Source organism: Paramormyrops kingsleyae, chromosome 1 (genome assembly GCF_048594095.1).
Source record: "Paramormyrops kingsleyae isolate MSU_618 chromosome 1, PKINGS_0.4, whole genome shotgun sequence".
NCBI lineage: Eukaryota > Metazoa > Chordata > Actinopteri > Osteoglossiformes > Mormyridae > Paramormyrops > Paramormyrops kingsleyae.
In genome coordinates, this window is record NC_132797.1 from 40,568,095 (window position 1) to 40,589,653 (window position 21,559).

At 41.3% G+C, this 21,559-nt stretch overlaps 1 protein-coding gene across 3 annotated transcripts in view; it reads left to right on the forward strand.

Annotated features, from left to right (window-relative positions):
- The first annotated feature begins 5,237 nt into the window (after nt 1–5,237).
- The window catches only part of LOC111846855 (F-box-like/WD repeat-containing protein TBL1X), a 32,565-nt gene continuing 16,243 nt past the window's right edge, over nt 5,238–21,559 (forward strand). Inside the window, exons 1-2 of one of the 3 annotated variants that reach the window (XM_023817527.2) lie at nt 5,238–5,357; nt 5,961–6,108. The gene's annotated coding sequence lies outside the window, so the exon portion shown is untranslated. Of the gene's footprint in view, nt 5,358–5,434; nt 5,741–5,812; nt 6,109–21,559 lie in introns of those variants that run through there. The other 2 variants (XM_023817524.2, XM_023817528.2) reach the window with 2 other exon arrangements.

Genomic DNA, 21,559 nt, shown 5'->3' on the forward strand with positions numbered 1-21,559 from the left:
TCCTTCCATCGAGGCACCACTGAAAGTATCCTGACCAACTGCATTGCTGTGAGGTTTGGAAGCTGCACTGCCAATGATAAGAAAACACTGCAGCATATAGTGAACGCAGCAGGAAAGCTCCTTCCTGGACGTCTAGAACACCCACCCAACCCGCAAAGCAGTCAGCATTGTGGGAGACCCCACCCACCCCTCTTGCAGCCTCTTCAGTCTCCTGCCATCTGGAAGAAGGTACCGGCGCCTCAGCACCTGCTCCACCAGACTGAGGAATGGTTTCATCCAGCAGGCTGTCAGGATGCTGACCACTTTCCCCTCTCTCCCCCTTCTCCTCCACGCCCCAAAAAAGTCTGGACTGTAAGCCCCGCCTACTCATATTCAGCACTAGCCACTTTACTACAAGGACTATAAAACTAAAAACCACTGATACCCACCTTTGTACTGTGAATCCACCATATTTGTACTGCCTTATTTGTCTTTTGTACATAGTATTTAGTGTTTAATTTTAATTTTGAAATTTGTGTTTTCTCGCTTGTCGTTTGTTTGTGCATTCACCGTGGGTCTAAGAGGAACACAGTTTCAGTCCTCTGTGTGTCCTGTACATATGGCAGAATTAACAATAAAAGACTTTGACTTTGACTTGAGAATTTTCAGCTCCTTTACCCTAGTTTTAAATATAGTGATCTGTGGTCACCTAGACTTTTAAGACTTAAAATAACTTTTTTGAAGAAAAAAATTGATAAGATAATTTTGATTCTGTATGAAAAAACAAGTGACTTTCTGGAACCTTCTCAGTGAACTTTATTGCAATTTTATTTTTATGGATAAAAAATCACGTCCTCTGGAACCAATGTTGTCAGTTTTATGCTTAGGGAGTATCCGAGTATACCAGTCTGAGTATAGTGGGAGTAAAGTGCCGATCAATGTCACTAACATGTTTTGGCAGGCAGGTCCTAAACTCTCAGTGAGGAGTGACCTTCAGCTAATGATGTAACATAGCATCTTTTAAAGATCAGTGAATGAGCAATGAAGGTTGCCCATTTAAGGGCATTTAACCTTTTGGGACTAGAATTTTTCACAATAACGGTAAAGATAATGGTAAGCCTTCTTAAAGCTCAAAATGATAGAACTGCATTGATGGTTAGATCGAAGCACTAATAAAAGATAATTGTAAATGCCATGGTTGATATTTATCTGTTTAATAGTGGAATTTTGTTGATTTGAGGTGTTTTGCTTCAGTGTTAGAAGCCTTAATGGAACAAATGCATATAGATATCAATGACTGGTGATTATTCGTGCTGGAGACATTAATGTGTAACAAGGACAAAGAGATCCACAAGGAGAAATAGGTGACATGAAAGGATCCTTTAGCCCTTACTGTGTCATTTTTACAGTTTTATTCAATAATAACACTACATCAATCTCTTGTCATCTCTGACAACAAAGGACTTCAGTGTTACTTAAAAGAGTGAAGGTCAATTCAAGATTTTAACATTAGCAGACAGGGAGAAAAAGAGGGTACAAAATGTAAATTCTACTCAGATAATGGTGTTGAAATGACAGCAATCAGATCACAGTGTTCTTTACATAAGTAACAGTGTAATTGGTCATGAAATGTCAAAGGCCACAAAAAGATTCAAACTTCATTATCCAGCATTTCCTGAAGAAGGAGGTGTGAATCACATTGATTATCTCATTACAATGGCAACGGTCAAGGATAATATGTTAGACAAGTGAACAGTCAGTTCTTGAAGTTTACATGTTGAAAGCAGCAAAAATGGTCAAGTGTAAGGATCTGAGCAACTTTGAACAATGATCAAATTGTGATGGCTATAGGAGAGGGTCAGAGCATTCCCAACACAAATGGTCTCGTGGGGTGTTTCCAGTATGCAGTGGTCAGTATCTACCAAAAGTGGCCCAAGGAAGGTCAACCGGTGATCCAGCGACAGGGTCATTGAGGGTTAGCCTGTCTGGTCTGATCCCACAAGAGAACTACCGTAGTTCAAATTGCTGAAAAAGTTAATGCTGCCTGTGATAGAGGTCTTGTGATCAGAGCTGTTTTGGTGGCACAAGGGGGACCTACACAATATTGTTTCAATTCTAAGCAGCGAAGTCGATGATAATTATTTATGGTCAGGTACAGATGGAATTGAAAATACAATCATGAGCATCATAGAAATATAAGAAGTGAACCAGAGACCTGACAGTTGATGGCGTTTTGCACCTGAGAGTAAGACATCTGTCGAGCTTTCATATCTGTCACAACTGCAAGAACAGTTAGGACACTAGCCTGTAGTCAAGGTTTCCATCCTGGTCATGAAGACACACTCCTGTGGTTTATTACACTGTCTGGTTGTACCGGAATAAGCTCTGTTCCTGGTTACATGTAACACAGCGTTCTGTGACTCAGTCAAACACTAGTGTCTTATACTTAATGAGAGTCCCTTACAAATTGTTCTGCACTATGATACTTATATCTAAAACAAGAATTTGAATTATTTCTGCAAATGCTCCACTTTTACTTACGAAGATGGGTCCCCGAATTTGTAATGGAAATGGCCTCATTAAACAGTTCATGCCTAACATGGAAGAAAAAAATATATGTTTACAAAAGAAAATATTATTTTTATGGAAACCAATGCAAAATTCTAAGAATCGCATTTACATTATTATTTCTACAGAGAAGAGAAAAAGATCATCTCAATGTCAAAATTCAACAGTGCCTTAAGGACTGAAAATGCCAGTTCAGAGGACTGTTGTATGATAATCATTTGTCCTTTATAGAGTGAGGAGCAGGTAATGAACATCAAATCATCAAATTAGCACTGGCATCACTTTGATTCTGATGACTGTATTTGCCTGCTTTTATCAAGACAATGATGTAAAATGTAGAGCATAAATTTCATAAGCATATATATATATATATATATATAAAATTTCCCGGGGATCACATGTGACTCTGGAAAACTGTTTCTGTTTACATATATACATCTATGCATATGTCTTTCACTGCTAGACACTCTGTTCTATTCATTTTGCAGGAAGCAAACAAGATACTTGGAGAGCCAAGTCTAATATACTAATATACTACTGGCTGTTTTCACACAGGTCTCTCAGCGGGAGTCCCAGAGCCCTTGCATTTCCCTGCAAGTGGCATAACTGAGTGTGTCCTTCCCGGGCTTTAATAACAACCCTACAAGAGCCTTGTGACTCGCAGCCACCCTCCCCCACAGCTACATATTACCAATCCTGCTCTGTGCTGTCTAGAAAGGTCATGTGACCCTCATCAGTATCCCAGGGTGGGGGAGGGAAAGCAGATTGAACCTGTTCTTTGTTAAGAGGTCAGAGCCAGCTCCCTGGCAGGAAGCACACTTACCACATACTCCCTAAAATTTGTGTACTACTAGATTTTTTTCAAGCTCATAGTGTGGCTGAATAATGGGACGTCACATTGCTCTCCACTAGGGCATCCCAAGCTATATCTGCAAACTGCCTTTCTAGCCTGTTTTCAAGAAAGATGACAGGAATAAAAGTCAGAATGAAAAACTATATTTAAAGCAAATCAAAGGAGCTCGATAGTGATGAAGGACACAATGGGAAGCCTTTGCCCTGTATTCTGGGGAAGGATATTACATCCATCCATCCATCCATCCATTTTCTGAAAATGCTGATCCTGTTGTGGGTTGTGGAGAGTCTGGATCCTATGTTGGAGGTCATGGGCACAAGGCAGAGAACAACCCAATATGGGGAGCCAATCCATCACAGGGCACACTCACACACCATTCACACCTATGGGCAATTTGGCAATGCCAATTAGCCTCAGCATGTTTTTGGTCTGTGGGGGGAAACTGGAGTACCTAGAGAAAACCCCATGACAGAGGGAGAACATGCAAACTCCACACACATGGAACCCTGGCAGAGAATAGAACCCAAGACCAAGAGGTGTGAAGCAACAGTACTAACTACTGCACCACCATGCCGCCCCCAGATGATATCACACATAACTACAAACCTCCAGGATCAGAGGTTCATTCCCCACCCCCAGCTCTGGCTGTGAAGATCTTCATCCCTTGTCTGTATGGGTTGTATCATATGTTCTGGTCGGATGTGTATGGTACCGATTTGTATATCAGCTGTATCCCTGTAATGTGCATGTTGGATATTCAGTATATACTGTGGTGTTGAGTAAAAGACAGTCAATCTCAGCTTGCTGTGTTTTATTTCTTAGTAGATGCTATTGAGTGACAACTATAGAGGATTAGAGCTTCCTTTCAGGTACTACCACATGGTGCGTATAAACTGCACACATGCACATATACTTATGAGTGTGTCCTGCAATAGACTAGGATCTAATCTAGGGTGTCCCTGCCTTGCATAGTGCAATGGACTGGCATCCCACCCAATAGTGTGTATTACCTTCCTGGGATATGCTCTGGGTTCACTGCAGCCCTGTCATAATGAATAGATATTCCAGAATCAGGATATTTATTGCCACACCACCAAGGCTAGTGGAAATTTGAGGTGGCACTGCTTGCTACAGTTGGAGACACCATGACAAGAGACAATTAACAATTAGACATAACGTGGACAGAGAATAAATACAAGACAGAAGATACACAACAGTAAACACAAGGTAGGTGATAAATACAGAGGTTAATACAAGTTTAAATAGTGAAAGGCTGGAAGTTGACACAGGCATAAAACCATACAGTAACATTTAAGGAAACACTTTACTATGATATTAGATAAACAATGCCATTAGAAAGTCTTTAGAGAAGACCTGCAATTATTGATTTTAAATGTATCAAACATTTGTTTTAGGGGGAATGTCAGGGGATATTTATAAATGTTCTTTGTTAAATCCATTTGTAAATACTCAAATATTTCTGTTATGTCCACTGCATTACAAATGAAATCTTAGGAGTTTATTTGACTAGATATATCAAGACATATATAAACGCAGATCAATGCAAAACATACGTCAGCCATACACATTTTAATTACGATTACAAAAAAAAAAACAAAAAAAAAACAAACAACTTCAGAATAACACAAGCGCGGGTATACGAGAACATACGGTAACCGAAGGAATGTTTCACACTAATGCAGAGCTGCAATGATGTCAACTTTTTATTTACTTTCCAAATCTGAATGACTGAGCAAGGCGAAAGGAGAATTAATCAGCCACAATGTGACCGCGCAGGCGAAAATAAGAAGGCCCAGGCATCCGGGGATCGTGGTGGGGGAGGGTAATCTGCTCATGCTAGATTGAGGGTAACGCTGCCTCGTGGTGAAACTACACTGGGCTATATATTCAGAAACAAATCTAAATGTGCTTTTTCCCCCATCACGGGCCTTAGAAGGTGAATAATTAGGCATTGGAATTAAAGCACAACTTAATAGTCGTTGTTATTATGATTATTACTGCTATTCACCCTGTACTATGCCAGCTTTAGATTGAGCGTAGGAACACCATTATATTCGTGTAAAATAAATGTAGCAGCTATGTGTATGTGCTCACCATGAGATATGCTATGAATGAATAACAACATTATAGTTAAACGACCCTCTCCTCTTTGGTGTTCGAGTTGGGATTAAACACAGCAGCACGATGTGTCTCAAGCTCGCTCGCCCTGCGTCTTGCGTCTTTTAATGCGCTGTCTGATCATTATTTCCATTTGATGTGATTTCCATGCAATTTGTACAAGGAGTCATTCTTGATACGATATGAATGGAGAGATTTGAGGTGATTTGCTGATTTTTCCATTGTGGGTCACTGACCGAGCCTTCTATCTCAAAGTGTCTCCCTCTTTTCCAGGCTCTGAGCGTCTGCCGCTGTCTCATGTAGAAACTCCACTAATAACGCCGGCGGCCGCCGACTTCACTCACCCCTTCTTAACTTTTGCTCCCGCCTCGGAAAACGGCGGCTTATGCAAGCTTTCTGATCGCCGTTTTGTGGATTACAGGCTGTGCAGGGCTCCCGGAGTGGAGAAAATTGAGTCGTAACGAATAATATGGGAGTGAAGTGTGCATTTGCGCTCTGAAGTTGGAAGGTCTTTCCTTGTGGAAGTGAAAGCGGCGGGGAAGCACGCCCGAGCACACTCTCTCATTTAGGTAAGTTAACTCCTCATGCAAGTTTCCCCTCGCCGTACGTTAATTCTTAATTTAATTGTACTAAATTTTTGCAACGTACAAAGGTTATATACAAAGCCGACCTGAAATGGCCTGTTTTATTGCTTGTTTATTTGGGGTTTGCTTCATTTCTCCGCATACTATCATCTATCTATCTGCTTGGGGATCCACGTTATCTTGAGGCTTTGCACTCGTTTTTGACCTTGTTTTTTGTTATCCGGTTCTTCGAGGGTTATACCCGTGCAAACGCTTGTGTAATTGTAGCCGCGTTTCCTTTTCACGTATGATATTTAAGCTTTGCTACATTCGCATAAATATAGCTCATTGTTGGTGTTATTTGTGTTTTTTTACGTTTCTTTATAATATTAATTATAATAATTACTGCTACTGGTGTAGTTGTAAATAACAGATATCTTAAACACGTTGTCTATTACAGACAACTCGGAAGTGCCGGGGTGGGGGTGGGGAGCCGCTTAAAACTGCACTACTGTTTTCCTTAACTGACTAGTTTGTATTAGCTACTCAGTTCTTCCGAGTGTGATTCGGCAGGGTAATGATGTGTCATTGGCGTAAACATTTCTTCCTGGATAAATGAGAATTGTCCCCCAATTTTTAAAATAGTGGATGATTCCTTCCACGAAAAGTTTACCGGTGATTTTAGTGCAATCATGAGTTGTTCTGTTCCGCACAATGGTACTGCCCTCCATTACCAACAGAATGGCAGGTTATTTGTTGTGGTTTCTTGTTGAGTTATGTTTTTGATGGTAATATTTTTTAGTCTTCTCCCTACTATTTCACAGGCAGGTTACAGCACACCACTGTACGTTTTATAACCTGTTGCAAAGACGTAGCTGTATAACCTGATTGATAAACTTCATGAAAGATGTCAGTTATTAGCGTCTTGCTGCACTTTTGTATAAAATCCATTAATGTCATTAATAACATCAAAATGAAGTTAAAGCTCAGGGGTAAGCTGGTGGTTATGATACAAAATTGTTAGCCTACTAAAACTGTTGGCCTATGGACACCTTGTGATCAGATGTGAATTAGTGGGGGCTATAATTTTGCACTTTGGCCTACATCGTTTCCCCTGGCACACTGAACATTTCGACACACAATATATATCCTGTTTTTTTTTTTTTTAAAGTGTCCTCAGGCAACCTTTCTAGAAAAAAAATACCATTGGCGGGAGAGAGAGAGCAAGCGCAAGCCAGTAGAGAATTTCCCCTTTGAGGTAGTGCACATACCTTTAACATGCCACATCTGCCATGTGTTGTCAGTCTCATGTTGCCCTATTGACATTTCAGAGAGTCGTATACATTTTATCTCCAAGTAATTCAGTTTGCTGGGGCTCCAATTTGTCACGAAAGAGCTGGATATTAAGTTGAATTACAAATCTGAATGCCAGCTTATGATTTTGCTGAATTTGTTCAGGAGGGGGGGATCATAAACCACGCAAATTTATCAAGTTAAAATACATTTAAAAATGGGTTAAGGGAATTTTATTGTTTTGGTCTCACCAACAATGTGCTGTTTGCACTTATCCAAGGTCTTTATTTGGTGGTGCTTGTGGCTCTGTGGCTATATCTGTTTGTAAGCTGTAATATATATTTTAAATATGTATTTTAAAAGGCTTGCAAAGATTGGGTGCAGTTGGCTGGCACATTTCTTTATCGCTTCTTTCACAGAATTTTATAACTATAAAACAAAAAGGGTCTTTGACCTACAGGGACAGTTATTTTAAGAATGTGTAGATGACTAATCTCCATTGCATAGGCACCAGGGGAATGGGGGGCGTGGCTGGGGGCTGCTACACTTGCTGAGGTTTAAACATGTCCGTATACCTTCGGAAGGTCTCCTTTTTGGAGCCATGTTGATTTTGGGAGATGTACATCATGACCTATGGTGGTATGTGTCTGTGTTTACACTTGAAATATGCCAGTGTGTCAGTTTCTGAGGGACATCTATCTTGACTTTTGAAATATGCTGTTAACAGTTTACAGTTCAGGAACTGGCCTTGCAGAGCTAAGTAGAAAGTTACTGCCGTTGACCGGCCTATGTGAAGCTCGGCATTTTAAGTTGCAGTTACCCAATCGTAAGCCCTAACCACAGGTATTCTCCAAATTGCAGTCTTTATTGTTAAATTATTTGAAATGTTGATCCCAATTATTTAAAAAATGCTTGGCTACATTTTCTCATCAGACCACTGGTTTGGTTTTAGAGCGAGCTCAATCGGCACCCTCTAGAAAAGCTTTTGGAAGAAGTGTACAGTCCAGATGAAGAATTACACTTTAGATGCTTGTTTTTTTGGACTCTAACCTCACCCCTCCCCCCACCCCTTGACCAAAAGCTGTGACTTTACAATGTTAAGGGAGACTGTCCTTAATTTCTTATTCTGAAGACCTTTGTGCAGTGTCTGATATTAGCCTTCAGTTTAGCAGCCAACAACCCATACATCGTAAACTAGCGTAATCTGTTTTCAGTTTCCCTGGTGTTACCTTTATAATGCTTTTCTACTACAAATATAAATTGACTGGAGCTGCTTGGCATGATAGCTGAAGATGGTAGATCTCAGGATCTTTGTGTGATCTAGTTACTGATGTCTCATTAGCTTACATTTCTGCTCCACGAGCTAAGTTAGTGTTTAATTTTATCATGTGTTTGAGTAACTCAACAGCAACATGAATTCATGGATCTCGAGCATGCTTAGTGTGTTTTCTTTAGGAGTGATTGTCTGTCAGGCTAATGTTTGTTTGCCCTCGGAGTACTAGTTTTTCACTTGGGGGTAATTTACAGTTTTCGTGAGTCTTTGGCCAGCTGGCAGCCAGGATTGGCTTTCATGAGTGACATTATTTTTGGTGTGAACATTTTAGGACTAAAATTAGTGAAACTCAATAGATATAAAATGCAGTGGACCAAGTCTGCTTGTATTATTTCCCTTTTTTGTTTCGGTTCTGTCATGGCCTTGTATTTCTCTCCCCTGCCTCTGGTTTAGGGCAAATCATCTGGGTTACTTGTGCCTTGCTTGTCTGTCCCAACTCTTCCCTCCTTACTGTTGGGTGATTTGTTCTCTTTTGTAAGATTTATGATGAGCTATTCAATTTTGATCCATTTTTTTTTTATTTCCCCGAACATGCCGGTTGGGAAAAAGCCTGAGTGCCATGTGGTCTGGCTTCTGATACCAGTCCAGATGTAGGTGTCTGATAAACCCAGGGTATCCCCAGGTTGCTACAGGGACACTGGTCCAACAGGCCTGTCATTAAGCTACTAAAGTGGAATGAAAATGGTTTTGCAAGTTTAAAATAATTTTGACTTCTGCTTTCCCTGACTTTATGCTATTAAGTCTGGGAAATCTGAAAGTAATCAGCTTATTTAGTATAGAAATGAATCCTGGCTAACTCTGATGACAATCTATCCACCCACAGTACTTAACGAACTTAAAAGAACTCGTTTTGCACCATACTCAAGCTGTTTGCACATTCCATTTATCTATTTATTTCTTTTACATACTTGCCTTATCATTGCACATCTCCTTTGCCTTATTCTCCTTATTGTCCTTGTATTTTTACTTTTTAGATGTTTAGTTGTATGTTTAAATTGCTTATGTCGTAACACCACCTGCACCAAAAGAAATTCCTTGTACTTCTCGAATAAAAAGATTCTGATTCTGATTAGTTACCATGACATGTATGAAATGTCTTGTTTATGCATGCATATGTACAAATTTAAAAGCTTGTTAAATGATCAAAAGGGAAAGATGCATATTTAGGTGCTTTCCTTATTTGGGTAGGTGTGCTAGGTGCTTTCTCTTGCACATGAAGACTCCACTGTCTCTAGGTATTCTGGTATTATTCCGAGTAGCAAACTCTTCATAACAGATTCCATTAGCCTGGCAGGGTGCTTGGAACATAAAGTGGAGTTTGACAAAGGAAAACCTTAGAGCAATAATATTGCTGTAAGGCAACGGTGCAAGAAGGTTCTCATGTTTTATTTGGATTCAAAATTTGGCCAGTGCACACAAGCCCTTATAGCCTCAGTAATGTGACTACGATTTACACAATAGTCGGTCAGCATATAAATGTTAGTCCTTTTCTTCTTTTGATGACACATGGAATGTTGAAGAGAACATCATTTTAGGAAAACTTTGAGTGATGTTTATGAATGCTTTATATTCCTTGTTGCAGATCAGACCCCAGTTGCAATGTTGACCGCATCATCTGTAGGCAGCTTTTTTTCTAGGTTAACTTTTGACACCTGCAACCTTTCATGTAGGGTTTTGACTGTAACATTCAGAGCAAATATATAAATAAATATCCCTATGCATATTTGGACTGTTTAAGGCCCATTAATATCCAGGATTCGTATGTTTAGTCTCACTCAGTAAATCATTACTCGTCACCCAAAGAATACTCTACATGGAGTAAGTCTCTGAAATGTTTTCAGAGGAGACCAGTGAATATTCCTCAGTTCTTAACCACTGCCAGTCTACTACATTTTTCAAAGTACTTTTAAAATCAGCCTGTTAAAGATATTTTGGGTATATTTCGAAGTCTTGCCCAAATGGTAGTTGAAAACTGATTGTTTTCATTAGACTGTAGGGAGCATTAAATGCCGTTTTTAATTGCACAGCCTTGGGATGCATGCACTGGTTTTATAAGATCAGTTTATCTGCGATAGCGGTTCTGAACCGGCCATTAAATATGACAGCTCTTAAGCACTCTACACGAGCAACGTTTAGACATTTACAGCTTAAAGGGGCTGTATACAGCTAAAATACCTCTTTATTGTAAAGAATGTGATTGATAAAGGTATCCTGATGAAGTCCAATATTTTCCTGTCATTTTAGTGGAAGGCGAGTGTTCCACAGCCCCCTGAGTCCTTACCTGTCATTGCAGGAGTTTACCATCTCTACAATGGCTGTGTACTCTGAAAATTCTATGAACACTTGTGTCAATAACCTTAACCAGGGGAAGCATTTTAAAGGTCTCTATAGGCTTACTAGCTGCCCAGTAAACAAGCTGTAAAGACTACATGCAGTGGGCATGCAGAGAGACCTGTGATCTGCTTTTCCTTGCAGGGTTTTAGCTTTTGGCACCGAGTTTCCTACTGAAGAGCCAATGTCCCTGCTGCTGAAAATCCGAGTGACTCTGCAGCCTAAATGCTTGGAATTACAGTGGCAATATCAGAAACCTGGAGGTTATTCAGTTCATCATACATGATTGGATATCAGTAATCACATCTGGCCAAAATCCTGTGGTATCCTTTTGTTTATGCTTGGTCATAATAGTTTATTTTGTCTTTTTTTTTTTTTATGAAATCATGAAGTATTACACACTGGTCATGTTTATAGTTTGGGATTTTATAAGCTCTATTAATCAACCAAATTGGTGTATAAAATGTTACTGGTACATCTGCACTTTTCTTGTAGTTATGAGTTGAGATTAAACTTTTTACAGTAAATTGGTTTGTGGGTTAGGCCGAAAAAAATATATTATTTTTTGAAGTATGTTTATTACTTACTGAAAGTGAACAACATTTGCAGACAGTTTGAAATTGGTCAGCAGCCCAGATCTTGTCATAGAGACATTATTGCTCTTATTACTGAATTTGTCAAGACGCAAGTGCTGTTCTGTGTGGAGTTCTTGAGCAGCTGAGATAGTGACTCCTGATTTTATCAGAAGTCTCTTCTCGATGAAACACTGGAGTTTCATGCTGCACTGTGCCCCTGGGTGCTGAAACACTGGAGTTTCATGCTGCACTGTGCCCCTGGGTGCTGAAACACTGGAGTTTCATGCTGCACTGTGCCCCTGGGTGCTGTTTCCTTCTGCAAGGTGACTTCATTTAGCCTCACTGTCTGGAATTTTCGCTGTCTTGAGCCTTTCCTGTATGACCAGCTGTGAGTTTAGCCCCTTTGAAAACACCTTTACTTGCTCCTCTCATGCCTTTTTATACTTTTAGAAACGTTAACCTATTGTCAAGTTGTCATGTATCAGTCAAAAACACTGTAGCCATCATGGCATTATGCAGTTAAGTAATGTTTCATTTTTTCTGAACCCTTAAGTCTTAACATCCCTGGCACACATTTCAGACACGTTAAGGTGCACTTGATCATCATTCATTCGTTTGCTGACATAACCCTCAGGCGCTCGTTAATTTTGCTTTGAATGACTTGCAGCATTTTGTGCAAAGACATAATAATTACTTCACTGGTTCTGCGGAAAACTAATGAAAATGTCTTTGTCTGTTTTGTTCACCTTTTTCACCTGTCAGCATCATTCACTTTATTTGCTGTATTCTTCTGTTCCGCACATTATGGTGGAAAGAAGTGGCTAACTTGCCTTGAACTAAACTGGCCAGCTTTACAAATCAGCGCTGGTTACCAGTAGTATACAAAACCTTGATGGCCAACCCAAACCCTCTTTGTGGCATGACCTTAAATAGAAAAGCCTGGATCACTGTGTGAAACATTGGTAGTGTTCGTAAATTTAAAAAATGCGCATTGACTGCACTTCTGTGGAAGGGGGGGCTTATGATTGCCCTACTTGTCTGAACACATTCTCTTAATGCTCTGTCTGCTTCCCTCCTGTTTGCTTAGCTATAAATACAGCACTCATGGCTGCACCTCTGATTGTCGTTGGGATTCCTTTATTAGAACCGATGCCCCCGGCCTTCACTGAGCAGCAGCTTTGCCTGATTTGGTTTAAAAATTTACTGCTGCATTCAGTACAATCGTCTGTGTTTGATAATATCAACCAATCTTACTTTATCAAACCCAGCACATTTTATAGGTGTACATTGATTCTTGTGGCGGTTAATCCACATTGTTTGTAGTAATTCCATTAGCAAGCTGAATTTGGGCATTCTGTTTTCCCACATTTTTTCGGGTCACAGTGGTGCTCAATTCTGTCCCATGCAACACAATGCAGAGCACACCTTAGAGGAGGAACCCAACACTGCAATCTTCTCTGTTTTTGTTTAACAGAGATACCAAGGAAGCCTTTATGATGACTCGGTGAGGGGGGGGGGGGTAGCAGCAAAGTTATCATTAAGAAGGTCCTGCTCCACTTTTTGGCACCCTGATTGGATCCATTAAATATTTATATCTTCCAATTCTGAGTCCTGATCCAATCTTTCAATAAATATTTAAATACACATACAGTAGGCGTCGGTGCATTCTTTATCTAAGTAAGCCTTGCGATTTTGCAGTATCTTTCTTATAGTGTTTCTGTAAGTGCCTAATTAGATTTGCTGTATTAAACGACACTCTTTTGCTGCCCCCTCTCTAAAGGATGGCACTGCAAACATTGCAGGTAGATATTGGTCTGCTTCAAGTTTCCAGTTTGGCTGATATCTCAGTAGTTTGTAGTTTCGAGCCATGCACCTCAGGCTTCCTTTATGACGTGGTGATACCATTTAGTTAATGTTTGGATTGGCCTGGGTTCAGATCATTGATCCACTGCACCAGGCTCAGGATGCCCTAATTATTATGTTACCTTGCTAATTAAAAATCATATAACTTAACAGCTGGCTCTTTATAGATGGATTTCAGGTGGTATAAAAGTTGTAAACATTCTGAATAAATATATCCTTGCTAATTATTGATATTGTTGTAACCCCCCCCCCCCCTCCATGGCTGAATAGGAATGCACTTTGGATTTGAGTTCAGGGATACAGAAAGGGTCTAATCTGGGGCGCGTCATTGACCTGCTGCTCCTGTCAGCTGGGAAGCGACTTCCTGTAAGACATGTAAGGGGATCCGCCGAGCGAAGGCCATTGTGTCCTTTGTTCATTGTGAGCTCTGGTATAATACCGCGTTCTGTACGCTCGTCTCCTATCAAAATGTGCCCTACATTTATCCCCAGATCTGTAACGTTTAGCTATTTAATCAGCCGTCTCCTCAAGTGTCCTCCATGCAGCTGAATGTATGGAGTCTGTTTTTAATTTATGCTACTTTTTTTTTTCCTTACCAAGATAGTCATGAAGTCATGTGACCGCTGACAAGATGCCGGGTGTTTGCTGTGGTTGCTGCTGGTTTTCCTGCCAGCTCAATTCTCTCTGCAGGCAGCTACAATAGCATGTTGTGTACAGTAGTCTCTTGCACTCTCTGCATGTTTTCTTTTTCCTCTTCCCCTTTTTCCCTTTACAGTACCAACAGCTTGATTTCTTAAGATAATAGGTGCAGTAATTTGTGTCAGAATGGGAAGTAGCCTCACCGCAGCTCCATGAGTCAGGCCCGTTCTGCCTCGTCTCTCTAAGTTTACAGGATGAGATGTAGAATATTTCCTCAGCCCCTACTCGAGACCCCAGACTGGTTCATCCCTCTGGGATTTTGGATGGCGGAAGCTCGTCGCATGATTGATTGCTGCTGCTTTCCACCGTGCCTTTTCAGAAGCGGTTTTGGCATTTTTAGGTACACTGTTTCATTCCGTCGTCCTTTCCAGATAATCTCAGCATTGCTATGGTCATTTTTAAGTCCTTTCCCTGATTTTCAATAGGACCTGAGGCAGGAGATTAAACTGGGCCACTCTGCTGCTCTGAGCTGGGGCAGCTCTAGTGATGACCTGCATACCACATAGAAACAGAAAAATGTCTTTCGCAGGCTCAGCTGCTGTTCTTCTTCTGGAACTAATGAGATCCAGCAAGACACATTACACCAATAAGAGAACTCTCTCCCATTTATCGAGACGTTTTCAGTTGGACCTTGAATGTCCTCTCCCTGGAGGACCATACATTAGCTTACGCTGTGAAATAATGTTCTTAGTAGCCTGTAGGCAAAACATTATGCTGCCTTGAATGTTGAATATTCACAATGTTTCTTCAAAAGGAATTTTGAATATTTTCAGGGCCCTGAATGACTCGAGCAACATTTTGTGTATTGTGCTGTAAGACCTGCGGTGAAAAAATACTGTTTTCTCCAAATGCCATCTTCCGATTTGTTTCTACTGTCCGCTTCATCTTCCCGCGCATGAAATGCCAGATTCACTGCAGCCCCGATTACCAGCATGGCTCTCGTGCGGGGGTGTGCTGGTATGGCGTCTTTCAGCGAGGGCGTATTAAAATGCACGGTTTTCTGGTGCTGCCAGTGAAGATGTCAGAAAGTAAGTTTGGATCTAGTGTTGCCCGAATGGGCTGGAACCTGTCTGCTGTCTCCGGTTGCAATGCAGCGAGCTGAGATGATGTGGTTATTCCACAAACTGCTACTGCACCCTGACTTTCTCATACTTTATTTCATTCTTGTGTTTTTTGTTTTGTTTTTGTTTAGAGCCCCATTGTCTGGGGGCTCTTCAAGGAAGAGGGCAACCTTAAACAAATGGTTTTGTGCAAGAAGAGCAGGATGAGGCATGTGTGTGTAGGACATCCCACGGGTCCTGCTGGAGGAACATGAGGGTTACTTGGACTTTGTCATGAATTTCAGCATCGCCACCTCCCCAATCCGCTCGTGCTATCGGAAGTGACAGAAGAATGTTGAGGCGGTCCTGTGGCGGGGGCTACCTGTTTGTGGTTCATTAGTTATCCCCTCCCCCACGTCTTTTCCTCGGCACCCTCCCCCAACGAGACTGCAGCCCATTCCAGGGCTTCAAAGGCGGGTTTTACTCAGTGGAGCCCTTCAGGAGAAAATGGTTGCTGTTTCCAACCCTTGTTTGCACATCTGTCGAGAGGTGGCTGGCCAGGAGAAAATGGGGCCTTTGGCGTGTTTGGCCGGAATGTTCTTTCTCACTCTCTATCCGCCTCGCTTCTGCCTCCCTTGCCTTTTTGTCTAGTGTCTTGTTTTTTTTTTTTTTGTTCTTGGTTATTTTCAGAAACGCTGTATTTTAGATGCCTGGCCCTAGTTTATCGTTTTTTACTCTGTTTTTTATATATAATTCCTTTAGTCAAGCACTAAGAACCACGCCATACTGTGCTGGTACTGATGTGTCCTTTGCGTGCTCTTATTGTAATGGCACAATGGTGTGTTGTGTTGTGAAACCCCTGTCAATCAGCCCACGAAAACTCACCTGGCACCGGGCCTGGCATTGCTAGCTGCTCCATGTTCTGCTTGCGATTTCTGCTAAGCATCGCTGTCACCTGCCGCCCTTTGGCTATCATCGAGGGCAAGCACCTTTGCTAATATGTGCTCTACACGCATTGCAAAAAACACGCTGTAGGCCATGTGGTGGCACGCTTGAATTCGCGTGTGCCCTCATGGGGTGATACCAGAGGCCTGGTGTGATGGCTGCTTCATGTCTGTGTTTATGAGAAGCTGAACTCGCAGCCTCAGGACCGTCATATGTCATCCCCCCGCCTTTAATCGCTCAAAAAATTGCCAGCACTCAAGTCACAAACCACAAATCACAAAATCAGCAGAAGTGGGGGGGGGGTCTTTGACTGGAACGCTGCTGACTTGAATTCTGTCCCCTGCAGAATAGTTACAGGTTGCTGGGTCAGGCTGAGGTTCTGCACAGTCCCAGTGCTTAGATCTTTGGGTGAGGTATATCTTGTGCCTGATCTGCCCATTCTCTCGTTTCTGCTGCATTGCAGTGTGGCCCTAAAGAATGGCCAGCTACACATGCAGTGTGGCCCATGTCTGACCCCCGTCATTGTTGGGCATGAACTGTCATGGCAGAGTAACAGTCCCTGCGGAGGCAGCAGCATCATGTCCACGGCTCCCCGATCCTGATGCTCACCATGGGTTCGCTACCTTTAATCTTCTCGCGAAATTCAGAGTTAGTCATTGAGTATAACAGAGTGGCTTCATCTTCATGAACAGAACAAAAAAAAATTCCAATTGATTAAATTCACATGGAAGTAGTGTTTTATTAGTATAGGTGCATATATTCAAAGAAAACATGAAACATGAATTAAGAAAAGAGTAAAATGAATTTGAGCTTGGAGAAGTTTTAAGTACTTATTAAAACCAGGTTCCCAGATAATGTTGTACAGATACGTATACATAGTAGCAGCAAATATGCAAAAAGTCTAAGAATGTACAGACAGCATATGGGCAGAGGTCCAGAGGAGTTCAAACATTTAGTACGTTTACATGCACACTAAGAAAATTGAATTATTGTGGTAGTCCGACTAAAACCGGACTTTTAAAGTACTGTACATGTAAGCATGTTAGTCCAACTGAAATCATCTTAAATCGACTAAGACTTCCAGATAATGCAATTGGGAGTCGAATTATTGCTGCATGTTTACATTCAATCGGACTCAAACCGCCCTAGGTGCCCTGCACATGCTCCGGTTTCTCCCCCTGGGCTGTGACCCGGAAGTCCCAGACGACGCTTAGAGCATAGCAGAGGACGTACAGCACATATGAAATGTACAGCGCAGTAAAGCTGTCCAATTCACTGCTCAACTAAAGGGCGCTTTTCCACTGCACCAGGTACAGTAAAATCCCATTATAACACACTTCAAGGGACCTGGCAAAACAGTCCGTTACATCCAAAGTTGCTGTATGCCCAGGACACCATTTACTCATGCCACACCTCAGCAGACACACTTGTGGTATAGATTATTATCATTTATATTGTACATGAAGTAAACCTGACCAGATGCGTGACTATTAATAATCCCGACTACGTACCTATTTACGCTGGATATTACCAGCACGACACGTGCCTTGTAGGCGGAACTGCATGTCCGTTATAGGCGAACAGAACTACAGCTAAAAGTGGCCCTGGGGACCAAATTGTTTGTTATAAGCGAAGTTCCATTATATGCGAGTCCGCTATATCCGATGCTTTTTCTGCATGTTCATAAAGGCGCACGGACCAGCAGACCTCGTCCGTTATGGACGATATTCCGTTATAAGCGTATATCCACTATAACGGGATTTTACTGTACCGTACTTTTGCTACTTCAAGAAGGTACAAAAAATACGGTACTCCAAGGTGTTGGTTTTCCACTGGTGTAAAAACTGGTACTGGTACTGGCATCAAATGACATCACAACGGGAGCCTGGATAATTTGTACTGAACTGGAAAAATGGCTGTAGTATATTGTAAGTTTGGACGGCGTTCAATATTAATAGTGATATCACATGTTATGCACATCCAATTCTTATATTGCTAGTCAGCTAGATTAAGATCAGGCTTCTTACTTTCAATTTGGTATGGATATTACAGTGCATGTGGTCTTGCTACAACATTTTTACTCTGCCAGGGAAAAAACGTAGCAGGATTTGCAGTTTTAATAATTATTCCTTTTCAAGATTATCTAGCATATGTTTAAGAAATCAGATTAAAGTGTACCTCCACTGCTTTTGCATGAGCGCTACATGCGTTCACCTAGACAATCATAATCATTTTCTTCCTTGGTGTTTAAATCACTCCTAGACGGGTTTGTGATAAATTTTTTATTATTTTTTTTTTGTTTCATAAATACCCCAATTTTTATTATAACAAAATCACATTGCAATATTTGAACCAGAAAAAGCCCAATACCAACAAGCTGAACAGAGTCATATCGCCACCTACAGCAGTGGAGTCCCACATACTTAGGTCAATAAATCGATTCCCCTCCTGTGCGTGTATACTGGGACAAGGATAGTAATCCCATTAAATGGCATAGTCAAGCTTTAACCATAGCTCAACTTAGCTGTGCATGTAAACGTACTGACTGTGGAAATTTAACTCCAGACTTATTGATCAACATTATTGCACATAAACTGTTTGTTCCTAAGTTGCATGTTGATTTGGTCTCCCCTGCCTGAAAAAGTTTGCTAGAAGGCAGTCTTTGGAATAGGTGGTTGCCTGGGTGGGAAGGACTAGCAGTAATCTCTCCTGCGCTCCTAGAGAGGGCTCAGACAGGAGGCAGACTGCAGCCAAGGGTCTTTTCTTATGATCTGATCAGCGCTGCAGGTTATCAGCAGTATATGGTATTTTGATGGTATTTTCAAAATACCGGCATTAATATCTTGACAAAATTTGGCAAGCAGGAGGGAATCCCTCATGTTATATTTTGGCAAAAGGCAAATTTTCTCATCAGTTCCAAATACCACGGTATACTGTGTTTGTGTAATACTGCTCAAGATGACGCCTTTTCTAATACTGGGATCACTCATATCCATCCGCCACCACTCATAGTGTGTGTGTGTGTGTGTGTGTGTGTGTGTACACGAACACAGACACATACATTAGCTTATATGTGTTGGTCTCCAAAATGGCAGTTGCTGTGGTTCTGAATAAGTGCGATTTTACCCTGTGATCAGTGCCTATGTGTTAATTGTGGCTTTAATGAAGTTGTATTGTGTCTTATTAATGGCCCGCAGTGAGGAACTCGCTGGAATGACAAGCTGGTGGCTGGTGGGTGGGCGAGAGTGAGCAGGCGAGTGCTGTGGTTAGGGAGCTTGAATCCAACGTGTCGGCTGTGTCACATGTGCAGTACAAAACATCCTGATTATGAGCGTTACAAGAGGCTGGCATCCACGCGCTGACGCAGCAGGGTAATGCTCCTGTCTGAAGCTACTGGGCAACTCGTATAGAGCCCCCGGGGAGAAGGCCTGTGTAGGGCTTCATCCTCTATAATGACGGGCCAGTGCAGGTGGTCCTCAGAGCTGAGAGTGCATTTATTCAGCAGTGGCATTGTAGTTACTGCAAAGGGTGCGAGTAAATGGACTGCGTGGTGTAAAGTATTTATCAATCCATAAATTTGAAACTCTTGCATTCAAGAGACGTATTGCACACAGTGAAGGACATTTTATATAACTGTTCTTTCCGGTCTTCCTCCCACAGTCCCAAGACAGGCAGTTTAGTTGAAATAGTGTTTTAAATTGTCCATGGTGTCTGATTCCCCTACGCTGTGTGTGTGTGTGTGTGTGTGTGTGTGTGTGTGTGTGTGTGTGTGTGTGTGTGTGTGTGTGTGTGTGTGTGTGTGTGTGTGTGTGTGTGTGTGTGTGTGTGTTAGGGCTGCACCATATCGCATTGAGGGAATCACGATTATGTGGCGCATGCGCAATAATCACTCGGGCAAATCATTTATTTGGATGCCATTTTTTTGGTACTGTATGTACCTTTGCTTATGCCCATAATTTGGTAAGCAGATTAGTAATACGCCTAAAATATTAATGAGGCGTATTTTGACGCCCAAACATTCGTAATCTGTATAAATATGGCATCTCTTTATGTTTATCGGTTAGGAGAGCACACCATATCCAACTGTCTTTGTGTATCATGGAAGCGGTAAGCTCTGAAATAGCAGTGACGAAATGGACAGCTCAGCAGTCACAACATCTTTTGAAAGAGGGGATATTGTGGATAAGGTAAAAGATGTTGGCAGTTTGGTGATACTTTTAGCAGTATTATGTCCGACACGTTTATTAAAAATAATATTCAGCTGAATTTATATAGATGACTAAATTTTGGGCATCAATACGCCTGTCATTAATATTTTAGGCATACTACTAATCTGCTTAGTGAATTGTCCGCATAAGTAAACACCCGTATAGCACCGGAAAGCCAGTGTCCAGATACATGTATGCCCATCATCTGAAGCCCTGGTGATTATTGCGCATATACCATAGAATCACGATGTGATATCGTGCAGCCCAAGCGTTAGTGTGTGCATGCAGGTGGGTTGGTGGGTATATGTGTCCCCTGCCATGGACTGGCATCCTGTCCAAGGTGTCCTTTGCCTCTTTCCATGTGCTTCCTGGGAAGGGATCCAGATCCAGGCTATGATCCATTTATCCAAACAGGGGAGCTTCTGGCCAATTTTTGAAGCTGCCCACTGCATAAAGATGTGAAGTGTAAATCACACAGACCAAACAAAAAAAACATCAGTTTCATGATTAGGGGAATTTCGATTAGTCGTGCAGAATAAAGAATAATAAATAGCCAAAATATATGAATACGTAGTGGCTAGACACCTTAGTACAATGTAGGGCTGCCACTAACGACTATTTTTATGTGGATTAATCTATCGACTTATCAATTGGTTGATTAATCTAAGCGTTTAATTTTCCTCTAGAAAATCAGATTGACTGTTTTATTTGACAATAAACTGTCATTGCAGGGCTTTAATTAACGGGCACCTGTTTTTTGGCACTATATGGGCATTATTTTCGACCACAATTTAAGTAGATTAGTAGTATGCCTAAAATATTAATGACATGCGTATTGTGACGACCAAAAGTCAGTAATCTGTATAAATTCGGCGTATCTTCATGCTTATTAAATTCAGTTAGCGGAGCGCCTCATGCTACTGTTTTGGTAAATCATTGAAGCAGTAAGTACTGATGCCGTGGTGAAGAGAGGGATAGCTGAACAGCCACAACATCTTTTAAAAGAGGAGATATTGTGGTTGATCAAGGTAAAAAGACGTTGGTTGGGTGGCAGTACTGTTTGCTGATTTAAAGTCAGGCACATTTTTTTTGGCAAATATTGTTTTCATTTTTCAGTTAACAATTTTTTAGTTTAGTTTTTCATTTCAGTTTTGTTTTATGGTGGTAACA